This window comes from Oryctolagus cuniculus, chromosome 7 (assembly GCF_051225735.1).
Source record: "Oryctolagus cuniculus isolate XC-2025 breed Fujian yellow rabbit chromosome 7, ASM5122573v1, whole genome shotgun sequence".
Taxonomy (NCBI): Eukaryota; Metazoa; Chordata; class Mammalia; order Lagomorpha; family Leporidae; genus Oryctolagus; species Oryctolagus cuniculus.
The window spans coordinates 103,618,703-103,639,667 of record NC_142873.1 but is presented as its reverse complement, the minus strand read 5'-3'; the positions used below and the strand labels follow the sequence as shown (position 1 = coordinate 103,639,667).

Sequence of the window (20,965 nt, the reverse complement as noted above, 5' to 3'; positions counted from 1 at the left end):
TAAGTCTACTTTAGTGCCAGTTCCAGGATTTTTTGATGATAACTGCCCTTTAGTATGTCATGAACACTGGTATTGTGTTGCCTCCAGCTTTGTTTTTGTTGTATAAAATTAGTTTAGCTATTCGGGATCTCTTGTGTTTCTATATGAATTTTAGCACATTTCTTTCAAGATCTAAGAAGAATGTCATTTGTATTTTGATTGGGATTGCATTTAATCTGTGAATTGCTTTCACTAGTATGGACATTTTGATGGCATTGATTCTTCCAATGGATGAACATGGAAAATTTTTCCATTTTTTATGTCTTCTATTTCTTTCTTTAATGTTTGTAATTTTCATCTTAGAGATCTTTGACATCCATGGTTAAATTTATTCCAAGGTATTTAGTTTCTTTTATAGTTATTATGAATTGGATTGATCTGAAAATTTCTTGATCAGCTATGGCATTGTCTTTGTATACAAGAGCTATTGATTTCTGAGTTAATTTTGTATCCTGCCACTTTACCAAACCCTTTTATGAGTTATGATTTGTCTCTCCATGTGTCTCTGAGATCCCTTATATATAGTCATGTCATCTGCAAATAGGGATAGCTTGACTTCCTCCTTCCTGATTTGTATCCCTTTGATTTCTTTTTCTTGCCTATTGGCTCTGGTTGAAACTTCCAGGACAATATTGAATGGTAATTATGTTAGTGGCATCCATGTCTGGTTCCAGATCTTAGAGGGATCACTTCCAGCTTTTCTCCATTCAATAGGATGTTGGCTGTGTGTTTGTCATAAATTGCTTTGATTGTGCTGAAGAAAAAAAAATGTTCCTTCTTTACCCAACTTGCTTAAGGTTTTCATCATGAAAGGAAGTTGTATTTTATGAAATGCTTTCTCTGCATCTATTGAGATAATCATGTTGTTTTTGTTCTTCAATTTGTTAATGTGAAGTATCACATTAATTGATTTGCAAATACTGAACCATCCCTGCATACCTGGGATGAATCCCACTTTTTCAGTGTGAATGATCCTTCTGGTATATTGTTGGATTCAATTTGCTAATATTTTTGAGGGTTTTTGCATGTATGCTCATCAGGGATATTGTTCTATAGTTCTCTCTCTGTTATACTTTTTTCTTGCTTAGGAATCAAGGTGACAATAAATAAAATATTTAAAAATAAGGGCTTTTATGCTTGAATGGACATATATGGCTAAGTTTTAACAAAGGACAATGTAATATATGTGAGTGTATTAGTATATAAATACCCAGTGATATGCAGCAGATTTTTCTGAAATGACAAATAGACAAAAGTGAAGTTTTAGCATTTTAATTTATGAATGTCTAATTTGAGATCTCCAAATTGTCAGATATCCATTTTCCTGAATGAACTTCTGCATCACATCTTTCCTAAACATAAAAGGTTTGTCAATCTTTTAGCTACTCTCTTTATTAATGTTCAATAAGAATTATACAGCATGAATGCAGAGTGTTCTAGATGGCTCACTTATTTTACAGTTAAACAAAGTTAATTTACATTCCAGGATACACTGAAGTTTAATCTTAAGCAAACAAACAAAAAAACATAGGAGCAACCCAATTCATGAGTCTGAACAGATGCTTTAAATATAATAAAGCCACTGAAACTTCAGGCATCCAACTATTGTATTAAATGATAGTAATTTAGCAGCAACAATTCCACAATAAATAGTGCACTGTGTTTTCAGGCCTGCACAAAAATTGCAACTACAGTTACATCAATGGCTTAACCTATGAATTCAAATGGCAGAGAATATCCTAAAATGATTGCACAAGAACATTGTCACACTGTGACAACAAATATAAAAACAATCTGTAGGTCTGAAATAAATACTCCTCTGTGAAGAGGACAGTGTAGACAAATGGAGATCCAAGTTCACCAAAAGAAATAATTGCCTTCAGATCTGAGTCCTTGATTGATAAGAAAGGCCAGGGGCTGGGCTTAAAACCATGTTATCAGACTTATAAGAGCATGCTCAGTCTTCTGTTATTCCCACGTCCTAAAATATAAAGTTATTTTATGAGGTAGTTCAAAGTTCACTTGTTTTATCCCACATATAGTATTTGGTGACTCTGGGAAGCTATTGTTTTCACCAGCAAAAGCTGATATTCCACGGTAAGTGTGATCAGCATTTTTTAAAGGGCCCTTTGGAGATGGAGTCAGTCTAGAGATTCTATGCTGCAAAGTAATAAATCTGATGACTAGGGAAGCACAAGATGCATCTTCTCCCTCAGGTACCATAGATGGCACAGGTAGTGGTCAAGCTGGAAGACTTGTAAAAGGTCGTTTTGCCATCTACAGCTCTCGGGATCCCTGACTTGAGTGAATTAGATCCCTCTCTGAAGATTTACTGACCTGCTCACATCATGCAGAAATGTGACTATGTGGAATGCTAAACATACACAGTTGTGGAATGCTCTGTTCATTGGTTTATCAATTTATAAACCAAAAGCTTGGTTCCATGCAAAAATTCAAGATTGACATGTGAAATGGTTTATGACAAAGACACCTGTCTAGATAACAAGAAGTTTGAAAACTTAGGTCCTTCTAAAGCTGAATTTCTTTCAGAGTGAATATTGATACACTTTGTGGTAAAGCCTGTATTCTTTTTCTCAGACTTTGAAAGAATACATGTTTTATGGCATTTTCTGCTTAGATCCTTTAATTGTATTCATACTGAAGTAATTTTGTTATCAACTCAATTCCATCAGAGTCCAACCAGGTGCATTACTAAATAGAGCTGTGGTTTATATTTTGGATAGTTGTAGTTCTTGAACTCGTAATTTGAAAAAACACCTCATCAAGATTCCTGAGATGGAGTTCCTAACAGTCGGGAAATTAATTGGAGTTCATTTTCCATATTGATCCTGGAAATAAAGGTCTTCCAGAACCATTGAAAATAAAGCACAACCAATGCCCCACATAGCAATCTTAGTTGAGTACCCTGAGGAACCCAAAGCACATCAGGTGGCCAGTGCCACAGTATGACAACTTCATCTGAGTTGGTCTTTGTGGGAACTGACTTGTTTCTGGCTAATCCAAAATCTGCAATCTTTAATTCTCCTTGTTCATTATTGAGGAGGTTCTCTGGTTTCAAATCTTGATGAAACAGCTTTCTTCCATGGCAATATGCCAGACCATGTAGAATTTGGTATAGAAAACTTTTACATTGTGCATACTCATGATATTTCCAAATACAGCCTTAGGTCTTGATCTAGATACTCAAAGACCAGAAACAAGGATTTATCTGTTTGAGGTTACCATATTTGCATGTTTTAAATCTTTTAATAGTGAGCTTCTCTTATAGTTGTGCACAGCACACCTTCTTCATATTCCAATAGGATCCTTTTATTACCACCAAATTTTCTGTTGATTTACTTCTTTCTTTCCATACCGCTGCATATGTACCATCTCCAAGCTTTTCCAATTTTATATAGGCTTCCATTTTCCTAAACCCAATTTCTGATAAGGAAGGCTTTTGAGATCTTCAGCTCATTGGTTGATCAAATGGTGGACAGTTGATTTGCAACTTTTCAGGATATCCATCAGGTATTCTGATGTCTACAGGCAGTTATAAATCTTTATTTAAATCCTCATTGAGATCCATCTATATATACAAATTTGAGGCTGGTAGGACTGGACTTCATCATATGATGCCCCATAATTTTGGTCATACTCACCATCTGACCCAGTTTTTAGATTTTCATGAACAATATCTAATCTACTTCCATTTATAGGCCTTTCCATGAAGTATCCAAGGTTTCCTCATTATCACTGTGTCATCTCCACAATGAGAGCTTCTTGAAATACCCTGTGTACATTATCGTTGTTGCAGTTTTCTTTAATAGTCATCTGTTCAGCCAGTTCACATAGGGACTCATCAATAGTCTGGCTTTCTTGAAGTCTGAGGGAGAGTTTTCTGTTAAGTTTTTCATCCTGTCAATTGAAAGTGACTTGAAATATCCCTCCCCCAGAAAGGATTTTTTTTCCCTAGCAGAAGCGAAGCAGATCAAATCAATTCCATCAGGGACTGGGATGATTTGAGACTAGATTTTGACACAATAAAGAGAGGTCTATCTCTGCTTTGTCTCCACTCTTATGATGTGTTCTTTCAAGGGATCAGAACTGTAAACCTAGGGCCAGCAAGTGCAGGAATCACCCCGGGCGAAGTGCTGAGGGAAAGCTTTTGGTTCTATTTTCCCTTGAACTCTGTGTAGTACCTTCTGTTATCACTGAAACATTGTGCAAGGAAAAAAAAATTCTGAAAATGCTTGTTTTCTCGTAATTATTTCTTCCTAGTTATACGACTACCTTTGGAGAAGATACTTTATACAGCTTTGACACTATCCAATGGCCACAGTCAATTGATGTGCAATAATTCAAAATGCAGCCCTTTGTTTCCTGGTGGGTATGTGAAATGCCATAGATTACCCAAGGCCAGTAAGTTCCCTCTGTCATCTTAGTCTACCTAAAGTTGAATTTTTGTTATTTGTGACTAAAGGCACTCCTGAAGTTTTAAACATTGAAATACTTTTATTTGTATTTTCAAATCTGTATCAATTTATCTCGACTGCCTTTTTAGGTCTTTTTTTTTTTTTTTTTTTTTTTTTTTTTTTTTTTTTGACAGGCAGAGTGGACAGTGAGAGAGAGAGACAGAGAGAAAGGTCTTCCTTTGCCGTTGGTTCACCCTCCAATGGCCGCCGCGGCCGGCGCGCTGCGGCCAGCGCACCGCGCTGATCCGATGGCAGGAGCCAGGAGCCAGGTGCTTTTCCTGGTCTCCCATGGGGTGCAGGGCCCAAGCACCTGGGCCATCCTCCACTGCACTCCCTGGCCACAGCAGAGGCCTGGCCTGGAAGAGGGGCAACCGGGACAGAATCCGGCGCCCCGACCGGGACTAGAACCCGGTGTGCCGGCGCCGCTAGGCGGAGGATTAGCCTAGTGAGCCGCGGCGCCGGCTTTTTTAGGTCTTTATATCCCTAACACTTAACCCTCTACAAAACAAATATTTAAAAAATGCTTCTGGAGTGAAAGAAGAAATGAATGAGTAGAAAATATATCTGTGAAAATCTTCTATGAGTTCCAGTAATCTCTTAGTAGAGTTCTTTGGGTCCCCTAAATAAAGAATCATATCATCTGCAAAGAGGAATAGTTTGAGTTCTTTACTTAATGCATACTAAACTGATCCTCTGTAAAAAAAAAAAAAAAAGAAATTATCAATTCCCAACTTGACTCTCACTGGGATTAAACATGACAATAGGTCTGATCTGATTTCATCATCATTTAAAAAAATCATCTATTAGTTTTCACTTTATGTTTCTGTGTGGGAGCAAACTGTTGAAATCCTTACTTAATATATACTAAGCTGATCTTCTGTATATTAAGATAATCGAAAATGAATCTTGATGTGAATGGAAGGGGAGAGGGAGTGGGAAAGGGGAGGGTTGTGGGTGGGAGGGACGGTATGGGGGGCCATTGTAATCCATAAGTCGTACTTTGGAAATTTATATTCATTAAATAAAAGTTAAAAAAAAAGAAAATATATCTGTGAAATATAATTCTTAAGAAATTATAGCAACTAATCTATTTAATGATTCATATCCAAAACAACTACCTAAAAACAAAGGAAAATTTAAAGAACATAACATAAGGAATATGACAATAGCAACAGAAAAACACAGTGCTTAGAGGAGGATTGGATTAAAGCAGGTTAACAATTTTTCCAGAATTTTAAATTTTAAACTGGCATAAGGATTTGACACTTTTGAATCTTGCAGAGGTATTATCCTGAGTTAAACATTCCATCTGATGGTCCACAATCATGAATAGTGGTCTCCAGGAAACTGATAGAGAAAAAAAACAAAATTACAGAAGTAAGCATAATCACACATGGATAGAAATAAGGAAAGTCACACTAATTTGCTTTGCTTTTCATCATAAACAAATGAGACTTGAATACTCATTCCTTCCTGGATAGCATATAACATAACACTGGTTAATATGCCATGACATCTTCAGAAGAAAACAATTTAAGGGGAATTATAAAAGATCATTTGGCTTCTACACTTTCTTTACATACCATTAAAGCATCCATATGAATAATAATGTGTAGAACGTATTTTCTTTTCTTCCCTTTAAGCCTTATTGAGTACATAAAAAGTAGCAGACAATGTGAATATGAAATCAATGGAACCAAGACCCTATTGTTGGTTATTTAATGTTTCCATTGGGTACATGAACAGAAAAAGAAAATTATAAAACAAAATAATAAAGTGTTGTAAAAGAGTATGCATGCAGCAGACATAACTTAAAAATCCATCAAAAAAATTTTTTGAGGAGCTTAGTAGATTCAAGAATATATCCTATTCTGAAAGTGAAAGTTTTGACAACTAATCACAATTCTTGTTTTAAGATTTATTATTTATTTCAAAGGCAGAGTTGCAAAGAGACAGAGAGATAAGAGATAGAGAGAGAGAGAGAGAGGTCTTCCATCCGCTGGTTCACTCCCCAGACGACCACAATGGCTGGAGCTGGACCCATGCGAAGCCAGGGGCCAGGAGCTTCTTCTGAGTCTCCACATGGGTGTAGGGGCCCACAGACTTGGGCCATCTTCTACTGCTTTCCCAGGTCATACTAGAGAGCTGGATTGGAAGTAGAGCAGCCAGGACTTGAACTGGTGCCCATATGGGATGCCAGCACTGCAGACAGTAGCTTTACCCACTAAGTTACAGCACCGGCCCCAACCATTCATATTTCTTCAGTGAAGTATAATAAATTTTATTGACTATCTCTTTCCAAATCCCATACTTCATTGAGTATAGCATCTACAGAGTATCAAGGAGAAGTAACAATTCAATAAATGGGATAGGATCCAAATGGTAGGAAGATTTAAGCTGTGTTATCTATTGCCCTCAAGAATATTTACATTGCATATTCTTATGCTTGATCATCTCATTAGGTAATAATTCTGATGAGTTCAAAAACTAACCATAATTGATGGATTTTCTCCTTATGTATGTAATCTCCAATTGATAATTATTGTATATAAAGTTCAGATTGATTCAATGAAAGAGGAGAATGGGCAGTTAATTATGTGATGTGAGTTATAGATCATATTTGATTAAAACCATTAGTTTCCAACTAAGCTTTCTCTGAATGAATTTCTTATGATGTAAGCCATATTTCTTTGATTAAGGCATTTCCTCCAGAAATTCATTTTTGCTATGCACATGAGCTTACTTGGAACTTATTGGCATGCTGAGGATGGCTAATGTGCTATTTTTTTCCATGAGTGCTTGTCCCAAGAACAATATGAAGGAATAGGATATAAAATTGTTGAGTTTTGCCAGAAAGAAGGAAAAACAAAAAGGCGTTGAGAATGAGAAACATTTCAAAAAGGCAGATCTAGGAGCCTGTGTTATGCCTTCAGGAGCTTAAACCCTTACAGAAGATACACTGCAATGTGGTGAAATATGTTATATAATAATAGATATACTGGAAATGTGAGCATATTGAGGGAAACTTAAGTCTGATGAGAAAGACCAAGAGTGACTTCCAAATAACTTACATCTAAGCTGAAATGGGATGAGAAAATCACATGGGCCTGGGAGAGGAGAGCAGGGGTCATGGAGGCCAGTGTTGTAACTCAGCTGGCTAAGCTGCTAGCTGTGATGCAGGCATACCATATGAGCACCAATTTGAGCACTGGCTGCTCCACTTCTGGTTCAACTCCGGGCCAGTGTACCTGAAAGCTGCAGAAAATGGCTCAAATTCTTGGGTTTCTGCCACCCACATAGGAGCCTCAATGGAGTTCCAGGTTCCCATCTTGTTGAGGCCATTTGGGGTCGTGAACCGGTGGATAAAAGATCTTTCCTTCACTCTCCCTTTCTGTGTAACTCTGCCTTTTAAATAAATGAATGAATGAGTGAATGAATGAATCTTTTTGTTTTTACACTTTTAGATGCTGTACACTCTGAGATCAGGTGCTAGCAAATATTCTAGGTTATAGATTGCCCAGTTTTTCTTGGATAGCAGAGTTGAGATCTCACTTTTTTAATTTATTTATTTTATTTGAAAGGCAGAGTTACACACACACACACACACACACACAGAGAGAGAGAGAGCTTCCATCTGATGGTTCACTCTCCAAATGGCTGCAACAGTCGGGGTTGGGCTAGGCTAAAGCCAGGAGCCTGGAACTCTAACCAGGACTCCCAAATGGGTAGCAGGGTCCAAATCACTTGGGCCATCTTCTGCGGCTTTTCCATGCCCTTTGGCAGAGAGCTGGATCAGAAGTGAGGCGGTGATACTCAAACTCATGCTCATATGGGATGCTGGCATCACAGGAGTCAGCTTAACCTGCTGTACCACAACACTGGCTCCAGCGCTCACTCCCTATTTTTTTTCTTAATTTTTGTAAAGAGAACAAGCATCATGTATTTTATATGTATAATTTAAGCACATAATGATACACCCCAGCTTCCCTCCCTCCTCCTTCCTTCCTTTTTTTTCTTTTAATTTTTTCAAGAACATATTTTAAATTGATAATCAAAGGCTTAACATTCCATTAAAGAATTTAACCAGTAGACAGTAAGAAAGACCACTCTTCCACAGGAGTGGAGACCAGGGCTATAAACAGTCACCAAATCTGGCCAGCGCCGCAGCTCACTAGGCTAATCCTCTGCCTGCGGCGCCAGCACACCAGGTGCTAGTCCCGGTTGGGGCGCCGGATTCTGTCTCGGTTGCCCTTCTTCCAGGCCAGCTCTCTGCGGTGGCCCGGGAGTGCAGTGGAGGATGGCCCAAGTGCTTGGGCCCTGCACCCCATGGGAGACCAGGAGAAGCAACTGGCTCCTGACTTTGGATCAGTGCGGTGCACCGGCCTCGGCGGCCATTGGAGGGTGAACCAACGGCAAAAGGAAGACCTTTCTCTCTCTCTCTCTCTCTCTCTCTCTCTCTCACTATCTACTCTGCCTGTAAAAAAAAAAAAAAAATCACCAAATCTCAAGATGTCAGTGTTAGTCTCTACAGGACATGTTTTAAATATAATCATTAATGAGGTTCCATTCATGATCTACTTTTCTCTAAAAGGCCCCACCTTCTAGAAATATCATACTGGGGCTTGGGTTTCAACATGTGAATTTCAAGGGGTCAGAAATCTTCAGTCCATATCAGAGAACATACTTTAAAAGTTGTATTGGTTGTTGATGGAAAATATTTAGTATGAAAAATTTCTGTATGTATGTCAAAATTTTTGCAACAAAATAAACATCTTTCAATTCCAAAGAAAAAACTGTATTACTCATCACCCACTTCAAAAAAATTTAACAATTTCTAAAGCTACAGGAAGAAGATACGGCAATTACTTTGGAAAAATTACCAGTGTATCCTGTGTTTCATTGCTAAGTGTGTCACCCACTGGAAAAGACAGGGGATGGGAGGAGTTTACTTTGCTGTCACATGAGAGAAAGAGATGCTCTAAGACTTTGGATCATCTGATTCGGTACATATCTCTTGAAAGTCAAAGAATACTATGGCTGCCATCTGGCGCAAAGATGAAATAAGTAGCCTACAATAAAGAATAAAAAGTCTTCATTGATGGCAACCACCCTTCCTGTGTTTGCCTAGGTAAGCACACTCATGTGAATTCCATGTACCAAAAAGGATATAGCTGTGACTTGTAATGACTTCTTGCTAATTTCCTTCCTTCAAAGGCTAAGCTTTTGACCTTGGCAAAAAGAAGCTAGAAAGAGGAAAAAGCTAAAGGGAGTTGGATGTGACCACCTGGAAATTGTCATTTGCGCCAAGGAGCTGAAGTCAAAGATCCATAGGGAAGACAGGAAATCAATAAATGTCTTAGACATCTACCACACCTTAAAGGTGTCACTGTAAGATTAGAAGTAAGATGTCCTTTGTTCTACAACTTTTCTACCTTCCATTGTGTCACTAAATAAGCCTCTGAGAGTCAAAGATGTCAGGTGAAAACAAAAGTTGAATCCCATCTCCACTAGAGAATGAGAGTAAAGAAAATATTTTAACTGAATTAGAATTCAGTATTTTAAATGCTCATGGACAAATATTTTATTAAAACCTGAAGAAATATTCTTCAAGTGACTGATAAAAGTTAAATGTTCCATAACATCTCCAGAAATTTTATGCAGATTTAGAGATTAATAATCTCTAGAAAAGATGACCAGCCAGTTAGTTGTTGGGAGATAATCAAGTATGCTTGCCTCTTATTTAGGTTATTTAATAATTTCAATAAACTTGGTCCAGATACAATACATTTTATTTAATTCTCATAATAACTTCAATGAGATAAGAAACATTATTGCCTGAGACAGATAAAGGATAGCCATAAATTGTTGATATTTGCTCCATCAAGAGTAGGAGTTCATGTGTCCTTTCCTTGAATAAGGGTCATCACTGTGGTTCCTATAATGAAAAGCTCAGAGCAGAAGCAATGTTGTATCGGTTTCTGGGCAGAAGTCTTATGAGACTGACAACTTCCATTTCTTTTATCTTGAGAAATTCTCTCCAGGAGTCTAGAGCTACAGGGAAGTCCAATTACCCTAACAGTATCATACTAAAGAGGACATACGTAGGTGCTCCCATCAATTCCCCCCGGCTGAGCCCAAATAGTCCATGCACAGGTGGAAAAGTAGTGTACTCATCCAGGATAATTCAGACCAGAACATCTCCTAATTAATATTATTGAATTATATTAGTCAGCACTTCTTGGATTAGAGATTCCAGCTGGGCCCAGCCTCAATTTATGGTTCACAAAAGCATGAGTTATAAGAAAATAGTTAATGAATATCGCTTTAAGTAATTGCTTTTAGAGTAGCTTAAATAAATAAACAGAAGAACTATCCTCATTTTATGAGGAAACAATCAGAAACAGTAAGATTTCTGAAGAAAGCATGTTTTTAAAATAATAGAAAATCCTAAAGCTGATTCACTTTTACTTTAATTTCTTTTCATTATTAACTTCTACCTCAAAATCAAGTAGCATACTGAACAAGAAATTTACTTGTTATACCACTTCTACTATATTTCACATATAGTAACAATAATAACAAAGGACCATTATTGTAGTTAGAATTTCAATTAGGGTAGACTATAATTGTTTGGGGTAATTCCTTTTAGAGTTTAATAATTGATTTTATAGCTCAACCTACATGACAGATAACTTTTCTATTTTGTGTATTTGTTATCTAATGTGTCAATAGTTAGTATATGTTTCTCTCATTTAGGTAATAGCCATGTATTTCTTTGTAGAAATATTGCATAGATATTAGTGTGTGTAATACATGCAATCATTTACTTATTTATTCATTCACCTGCATTCATTTGCTCATGCATTACTGCTAACTTTTCATGGCTTTATGACCAGTTTCCATAGTTAGATCAAAACTTTAGAAGAGGCATACGGTTTTTCATTCCTTTCCAAAACTTCAAAGAGAGATTTCAACCTGGAGTGTACAGAATGGTCCCAGTTTTATTTCACAGACTTGTAAGCTCCCATAAATTTCATGCAAAATACTATATAATTTTAAAAATGCACATTTTTACAAAGGAAAATGCCCAAAGTTGTTTTTACAAAATGTTTAAAGTTAATCCTTTTTAGATTAAGAACCACTGATCACTTTGACTATGACCTTTTCTAAACAAGATAAGAGTCGGAGAACTCAAAAGGCTTCCATAGCCTTGGAAACTCATGACTGGAGCATAGGCAGATTACTGATGCCATAAACAGGAGTGTCAATTTGTAAAGTCAACAACAGGAGTCACTGTGCACTTACTCCTCATGTAGGATCTCTGTCCTTAATGTGCTGTACATTGAAATTTGATGCTATAATGAGTACTCAAACAGTATATTTCACTTTGTGTTTCTATGGGGGTGCAAACTGTTGAAATCTTTACTTAATGTATACTAAACTGAACTTCTGTAAAAAAAAAAAAGAAAAAGAAATTATCAATTCCCAACTTGACTCTCACTGGGATTAAACATGAAAAAAAAGAAAAAGAACCACTGATCACGAGTACTTTACAGTGTTCTGGGCTTTCAGTGAATCTCACATTAAATATGAGTAATTTATGATCTACAATAAAATATCTACTTTCAATAAATAAATTATGACATTGTGACTCTACTAGACTTAAGTTCAAATTCAACTTTCAAAGGAACATATATAAACATATGAAATAGTAAAGACCAAAGGGTAAATGAAGTACAAGATACAAATCCAGCCACATTTTACAAAACATTTCATGAATTTCTTCTTCACATCTTCTAGATAAACAGTTCACAAAAACATAATTATATTCCAAACATTGTTAATTTTTTACTTTAATTTTTTTGAGACGTTCACTTTATTTTCACCATAAAACCAAAATTCAGCCATAAATAAGGAAGTCAGATGCTAGAGTCACTCACTCCATCCTGACCTTCACCCCTGGGCTCCAGTAATAGCTACAGAGTGGAATTCCATCCATTCATTGAAACAGTAAAAGGGAGACCATGAGACCCCAGGTGTTCAACACATTCTCTGTCTGTTTTATGAATGTGTATCTATTCTTGTTCTTCTAGGTCTACTGTGCTAAGTCACTGGTACAGGTAATTATTGACTTGCCCAAGAAAACACCAACCTAGAACTTCTTCGCTATTTGTGGCAATTTTACCTGCCTGATCTTACTCTGTAATCTCTTTCTAAATTTTATCTGCATTAATTCTAAATTCAAACCTGAATATCAGATTCCTTGACTAGCCGACTAGAGGCTGCCGGTTCCAATTTCTAGAGCTCCATCCTGGTTCTAGTATGCATTATATTGTCTTAGCACTCTCTCCCTAAACAGTGACTCCCTGATACTTCAAATACCATTTATCTGGAAGACTTAGATAATATAACAATGCATCCCATTTATCACATCCTTCAGAAAATAACATTAGCCCAAATGACACTTGAGTTCATACAGTCTGAATCTGATCCCTGAGCTTTAAAATTGTGAAATAATGGGCCCTTGTTGAGACTCTTAGCTCCTCTCTGAGAGCATGTTGATGTCAGCCCTTGGCTCACACCCTACTTCTAGTGAAGTTTCCAAGCCTATAACATGACCTGCATATATATAACAATCAAAGTTTGTATAAGAACATGAAGATCCCTCTTGATGCAATTTAGGATGAAGCCATCCTAATTTTCTTCCTCGTCTGAGACCTCTCAAGCCTCCTTGAATTCTGTGAAGAGAAAGGATCTTAAGTATTACATGAATACTGAAAATCATTCCTTTAGTTAACTAGCAAAGTGTGTGTTTAAATTTAATGTCCCTGTAAAATTATTTGTCTCTATTATTTAAAAATTATTTTATTTTCTATTTCTGCATTTTATTTCACTTTTACCTGAGGCCTTGCAATGTTTTTATAGTGGTTATTTTCAATGAAAAAAAAAAACATTTTGAATTTTTCATTAAACTCAGTGCTATTTCATATCTACTCTGGTGTACTTTTACTAGGGTAATTATTGGTTGTTTTTCATACCTCCATAGATGTTTTATCAACTAAACATATTCATCCACTCATTTAACACATATATTTGAGTATCTAATCCATATGAGACACTATTTCAGGCATCAGGAATATAACAGAAGCAAAATATATAAAAATACTGCCCTATGAAGCTGATTTCCTGTATGGTGGGAACACAAAGAATAACCAAGAAAAATGATAAAGGGAAAAAATAAAGTAGGAAATAGATGGAAGTTAAAATATAAGATATGCTGGCCAAGTGAGGCTGAACCAGGATGTTGGTCTTGAGTGATGATCTGAAGGAGTTGTGGAAACAAGCCAAGTGGATTCCAGGAAAGAATACTCAGCAAAGAGAAAAGCAAGAGCCAGAGGCACTGACAAAAATATGCACCGTTTTTCCAGTGGGCTGGATAATTTTCATATTTCTGAAATATTATCATGAATATTGTTAACAATGTCAAGTCAAGAGTTAAAATAAAGATGTGTTATGCCAAAGTGAGCATACAGCTGATGGTGTTGAGAAGTGTAAACATTTGAAGTGAGAGTCAATGAGATTTATTGATATACTGGATAGGGTTGTGAGAGTAATGAAGGAATCAATATTAATCTTTGGATTTTGACCTAAGTAGCTGAAAAACTGGAGTGGCTATTAAAAGAGATAGTAATGAGCATATCTAGCATGTGGGAAGGGTAAATGATAAAAAGATGGATGGATGAATGGATAGAAAGATGTTTATGTGTAAAAGAAAATTGGAAAAATATGCATATCACCAGAGCTGCCCTCAAACCCAGCTCTCATATATATATTTTAAAATAATTAATATGCAGCTCAGTTGTTACAATGAACTCGGCATTATACTATGTTTTTATTTATTGCAATAGTTGAAGTTCAGTTAGGGAAAACAAAAACTATGTCAAGTGTTTAAACAGGGGATATTTTATGTTGAGAATCAATTACATAGTTGCAACCACAGTTGTTAGGAACTTGGTAGCCAGGCCAGAATTTATAGAAGTCAACATACAGTTTTCTGCAATAAGCAGTTGTGAATAGTTAGGTAGATAGGATTTAATAGGTTTAAAATTAGCTATGATAAAGTTAAAGTATTGAAAAGGGCTGTGCAACATTTTGAATGTGTCAATGTAGCTACACTTCAGCTGTTAAATCAAATAATGATTCTGTGAAAGGGTTAAAGTCTATTAATTGCAGGTGGGAGTTTGACCTAACTGTTAAACTCCTGGTTGGGAAACCTACATCTATAGTGGAGGCCAGTGTTCAAGCCACAGCTCCACACCTAATTCTAGCTTTCTGCTGACATACATTCTTGGGAGACAGGAGGTTATGGCATAAGGGTAGTGTCTCTGATCCACATGAGAGAATTGGATTGACTTCCTAGCTCTTAAATTCAGCTCTCTGGCCATTGTTAGCATTTGAGAGTGAACCAGAATATGACAGGAGCTTGCTCTGTCACTTTCTTGCTCTGACTATCCAAAAAAAATCTGTAGTCATTGATTTGAAAAGAAACTATCCTAGATATTCTGGATGTATCTTATCAAATCACTTGATAAAGCACACCAACAGAGCTGAACTTTACCCAAAGAAGAAGGAATTCTACTAGTGGACAGCAGCTTCAGTTCATATCCCAGAATTTCAGTCTGTCCTTCCCACTAGCCTGCCATATATGTTTTGGACTTGCCTAGCCAAACCTCACAACCAACATGAGTCTTGTAATAAATTTGATGTCTTCCACTGGTTCCTCTATTCCAGCTTATTCCTAACTGATACAAGTACTAAAAGTAAAGACAAGGGAAAGTATGTCTATAGCAAATAATAAGCTAATGGTAAGGCGGAAGTGGGGATGGGAATAGGAGAATGAATTAAAGGCAAAAAAAAAAAATAAATAAGTTGACACCTTGATAAATAAAATATCATTTGCCTCAGCCATGGACTTGTTTCTATTGAGATTGTAGCAAGTCCTTATGCACAATTTACTCCATATTTCTCTGAGATTTAATTGCTAGGTTAAAATGCTTCACATAAAGTCAGAGAGAAGGGAGGCATTGAATGCGGTAGATTGTTATACTAAGTGTTCCCATTGAATTGTCTGTAGTATCACACCCTTATGTGATCCCCTTCCACTTTGACACTGGCAAAGAATGAATACAGTCAAATGAGTGAACCCACACCAAAAATGCTACCCAGCCAATCTACAAAATAGAACAAATGAAATGCTATATTTTAATATCTACTAAATTCTCGGTTGGATACAACTAACTATACATTGGTGTTTTTTGATAATGCGATATCTGGAGACCATAGTCCCCATTAGCAATAATAGAATGTCAAAATGTAATGTTTTATTTGTGTTTGTTTTAAGAAATGTTATTCTCTAGGTTATTCAGTCACTTAGATTTATAATAGTTAGAATATACACTTCTTTGCTGTAATTCCTCATGTGAAGAAAGGATAAAAATAAATGTAATTACACAAAACAACTACATGAGAATAAGTGAAATAGTAGTCATTGAGGACTAAGAAAGAAGGTGTACATAACAATAACATCACCAGACAGACCATTTTATATAACTTCAGAGGACAATAATATGAAAGAATAAAACATCTTGCTTCCCAGTAGGGCTGCAAAGTTGCTCTGAGTCTTTGAGTCAGAGTCACTCAAGGGATATGGTGCCTAAATTACTACTAATTCCCTCTGAAGAAGTTGTTCTGCCTAGTAATACAGAGTTGGAAAACTCCCAGGAGAATACTTTTGCTTCTGCTACTGCTGTTTCTGAATTTGTTGTTAGGGCCACCTGCATCACATTTCTGTCTCTTTGCATTCTGCACAGCTGAGAGTTAAATTCAGCTATTCAGAGCTCCATTTCCCCATGTTCTTTTCTGTCCAAAATTTATTGATGAACTCTCAAACCTGTACTTTCTGTTTATCTCTAATGTCCCTTTTCCACTGTATTAATAACTATGTTATCCTACTGGCCAGCTGGCTTAATAGATGTACAGGCCAATTCTTGGCAACCATATCACTAGATTAATGAATCAGTTAATCTGATTTCAAACTATCAAACTTTCAGGAATGCAAAATGTGCAGAAATGATACTCAAGCCCCCTCCTTCCACCTTCAACCCATTTTAAGGTGAGAACTATATTTTTTATGCTGAACAGTGATTCCTCCCCATATGAAGGTTCTGCAACCACAAATCAACCAACTTTAGATCAAAATATGGAAAAACCAACCATAAAAAAAGTTGAATTTTTCACACACTGAGCACTATGCTGAATGCACCCTGATATAGCCTCCTGCTTTTTCACAAATCCTCGATCTCTCTCCAGCACTCACTTGTTGACCTTGGCTCACCTTGAATCTCATTTGCTTACAATGTATTTAAGCTGATGGTTGCATCTGTATGGAACTTGTGTAGATTTTCTTTTCTGGTCATTATTTTCTAAAAAATACCATGTAACTATACTATGTTTTCTTAGGTACTATAAGTAATCTTGATTGACAAACTATAGGGAAGGATGAACATTAGGTTAGATGCAATGAGATTTTATAGGAGAGATTTAAGCACCAACATATTTTGGTAGCTGCCAGAGATCCTAGAAGCAATTCCTGTGAATATCAAGGAATGACTGTATTACTAGAAAGAGTCTTACCCAACGAGAACAAAGGAATGAATGCTTCTGTAATCTTTTTCTTTTTCCAATTTTTTTAATGAGCAAGAGGGGCTGGCACTGTGGCTTAGCAGGTAAAATTGCAGTCTGCAGTGCCGGCATCCCATATGGGCGCTGATTGGAGTTCGAGTCCTGGCTGCTCCACTTCTGATCCAGCTCTCTGTTATGGCCTAGGAAAGCAGTAGAAGATGGCCCAAGTCCTTGGGCCCCTGCATCTGCAGGGGAGAGCAGAAGAAGCCCCTGGTTCCTGGCTTTGGATTGGTACAGCTGCTGCCATTGTGGCCAATTGGGGAGTGAACCAGGGGATGGAAGACCTCTATCTCTCTTCTGCATCTCCTCTCTCTGTGTAAATCGAACTTTCAAATAAAAAATAATTTTTTAAAAAAATAAAAAAAGGCAGAGCAAGAAAGAGGAGAGGAGGGGAGAGGATTGGAGGAGAGGGGAGGAGAAGAAGAGAAGAGTGGAGACATATCCCATACATTGGTTCACTTCCTAAATACCTGTCACAAGTGGGACTGGATGAGGCTGAAGCCAGGAGCTTGGAATTCCATCCCAGGCTCCTCCATGGGTGCAGGGAGCCAAGTAGTTAGATCCATTAACTGCTATCTAGGATATGCATTACCAGAAAGCTAGACTGGAAGCCTTGGGGTAGCTGGGACTCAAAACTGGCACTCTGATATAGTGTGCGGGACTTCCAAACAACAAACTATCCTGCTGTGCCACAATGCCTGCCCTTTTATTTGTTTTAAATTATGATACACCTATATCTTCAAATATTTATTCTCTATATATTGAGAAAAACATTTAGTCAAGTGGTTAGGTTAATGGATTCTAGATTCAGATAGGTAAGGATTTAGCAGTCAAGGTGATGTTCGGTAAATTATACTTCTCAGATGATATCAACTAATAATATCAACTAATATGTCATGTGTTATAAAGCTGTAGACAGTTTGTGGCTTCCAAATCATTCCTGACTGTGGATGTTATCTTCACATGTTTGCTTGAGGGGATAAAAACCACTACCAAAAATACCCCAAATAATCAACTTAGTAAGTTAGATGAAGACAAGTCATTATTAGTAACTTATTTGCTGCCCAACAGAAGGCAGATGACTTCAGGAAAATTACACCATTTTTTTACAAAGGAAAATGATTCTAGAGTGGATTCAATGAGCTTCACTTCTGTGGAGCTGGGACTGAGTCATTCCTCAAAGGCTGTTGAAAGCCACCTGTATCTGCACTAACAGTGGCAATATCTCTGCTTCTCGTGACCCTCTTGTTGTGCTGTCACTCACGGGTGTTAAAGGCTCTTTTCCCATCGCATCCCTTTTAAATACAAAGCCTCCAAGTGAGTTTAAAGTGTTGTGACAAAATTAGGTACTCTGGAAAGAAGCACACAGTGTGTGCTGGAAGTTGTTAGAATACATGATCTTAATAATTGCTACCAGCTAATGAATCTTAGGGTGCTTAAGTATGCTGCTGAGAAAGCTCTAAGTGGACAAACTCGTTTTTTCTAAAAGAGATTCTTAGTACAAAATAAGACTGATACAGTGAAATAAACTTGAACTTGACACCGAGAGAACTAGTTGGCATTCCAACTCAATTTACAGATGACTCTGCCCCAGTGGTTGACCTCTCTGTGTCTGAGTTTCCTTATAGGGAAATTACATTCTTCATACAGACTCCTGAAGTCTCTGTGAGGGAATGCATGAGGGCATTTCCAAAAACTCATGGGAAATGGAATTAAAATATAAATTTATTTGGATAAAAAACTTTTGAAATTGTGCATACAAGAGGCCTTCAAAAAGTTTATGAAAGACGAATTCTTCAATGTAAAATTTTTGCACCCCAATAGGTTTATCTTTTAATTTTATTTTTCCAGAAATGTTTTGATTTGCCTTCCTATGTGACACAGTTTCTACTTTAAATATTTTAAAATATGTACTTGAATCATGTTTGCATTGAAAACTTATTAATATACTAATTCATAGGTCTTCTTCCAGAGATTCCAGCCAGTTTTGGTGCGAAACCTATAAATCTCAATGTTGATTATGCATTCTATGGACTTTCTGAAAGTTTCTGTACACAACACTTTCAGACAATTATAATTTTTGCATATTGCATACTTTTTACTTATTCAGTATTGTTATTGGACATAAAAGAAGGAAATGCACCAAATTCCTTTCTGTAATGTTAAAATATGAAATATGAAAATCCATAAGAAAAATAAAAGATTTCAGAATGTCCCTGTCTTCTGCACTATTTTCAGTGTGATAATTCTTATCTAAAATTAGAAAGGGAACAAGGCATTAATGTAACCAATAAGCAAAGACAGATTGTAAGGCTCTACCCATCCTACTATCTTATGCCTAAAGATACTTACAGCTTGAATGTATACAAAAAAAAAACTGAGAAAGAAAACATAGTGTAATATTTCCAAATGAATCTTTGTTTTCACTTGAATAGGTGTTTCAGTGTTGCAGTTATTGCCTCAAAAATCTTTTCTTAATAGGAAAGCCTTGAACAGTGTAATAAATGGGACGGGGGGTTAGAATCAGTATCTGAAAGGATATCATGGTTCTTCCACCCTCTCAAACTGGGCTCTGAGCCATGGTTGCCTTTATGCAATTTATACTCTGGAAACAAGTGTTGTGATTAGTTTATAGACACCACTATTACGAACACAGATGACCCCACCCAAATGACAGCCATTTGCAGACACAGGGTCAAAGTTTAACTCTGTGATACCATTTGAAAGCTGCATAAAAGGCTCCCTTCTCTGGCCAAAATATTTCTTCCAATAATCTGTCACTGGCTGATTCCAGATAGCCTCTATTATACACAGTGTTCCTAACTCTTAAAATTTAAATAGCCATTGGAGGTCTTAAATCTGAAAGTTTTGTTTAAAACAATATAGACTTGTTTATTTTGGAAAAAAAAAAACCCTGCTTAGAACAACTAGAAATTATAAACTATGTAATAAATAAAATCTGTCTGAAAGCATGGTTTCTAAGCTCCCAAGAATATAAAGTTCATGAGACCTACATTACAAAGATGAAGGAAACACAGAAACCTGTAAGTGATACTTGGAACAATTTTTCCCTTCAACGTATTTGCTGATTTTAACATCGTAGCTGAGAGACTGCAGAACTTAATAAAACTTTTGGCAGATTCATCAGTTGAGGAAATGAAAGTTAGAGATCAGGGACCATCAAGAGGTCCCATATTAGGACACCAAAAGTTTGTATACTGAGAATGATCAACCCACGACATACAGCCCTTCTGGGGCTTCAAATCCTCCCAGTCCCTGTTTCTATTACAGTAACATGCCCTTAACCTGGCTGTCTGATAGAAGCAAATCCACAACCTTACTGCAGTAAGATAATGTTATACAGAACTGCAATCATCACTAGAAATATTTACCCACTATTTCCAGTCAGTGGTACTGAAGAACAAAGATCAGTTAGTGCTTCACATCACAAACACACACACACACACACACAGATATTTAACAAAATCAAAACTGACTGGCAAACCAATACAACTTATTGAACACATCATAGAAGCAGTAACTACCAAGAAAAACATTTTCTACATTAAAATTAAAATTTTCCTTAAATAAAAGAAATCCATAAAAGCGGGTAAAGACAACTTACTAAGATATGACATTTGCAAAACATATACTCAGTAGAACTTATGGCTAAACTATATAAGGAGTTTGTATAAATCAATTCAAAGTCA

General features: G+C 36.6%; 1 pseudogene; it reads right to left on the bottom strand.

Annotated features, from left to right (window-relative positions):
* Nucleotides 1–2,492: 2,492 nt before the first annotated feature.
* Nucleotides 2,493–20,965, bottom strand: part of LOC103350272 (cyclin-dependent kinase 17 pseudogene) — a 133,859-nt pseudogene continuing 115,386 nt past the window's right edge.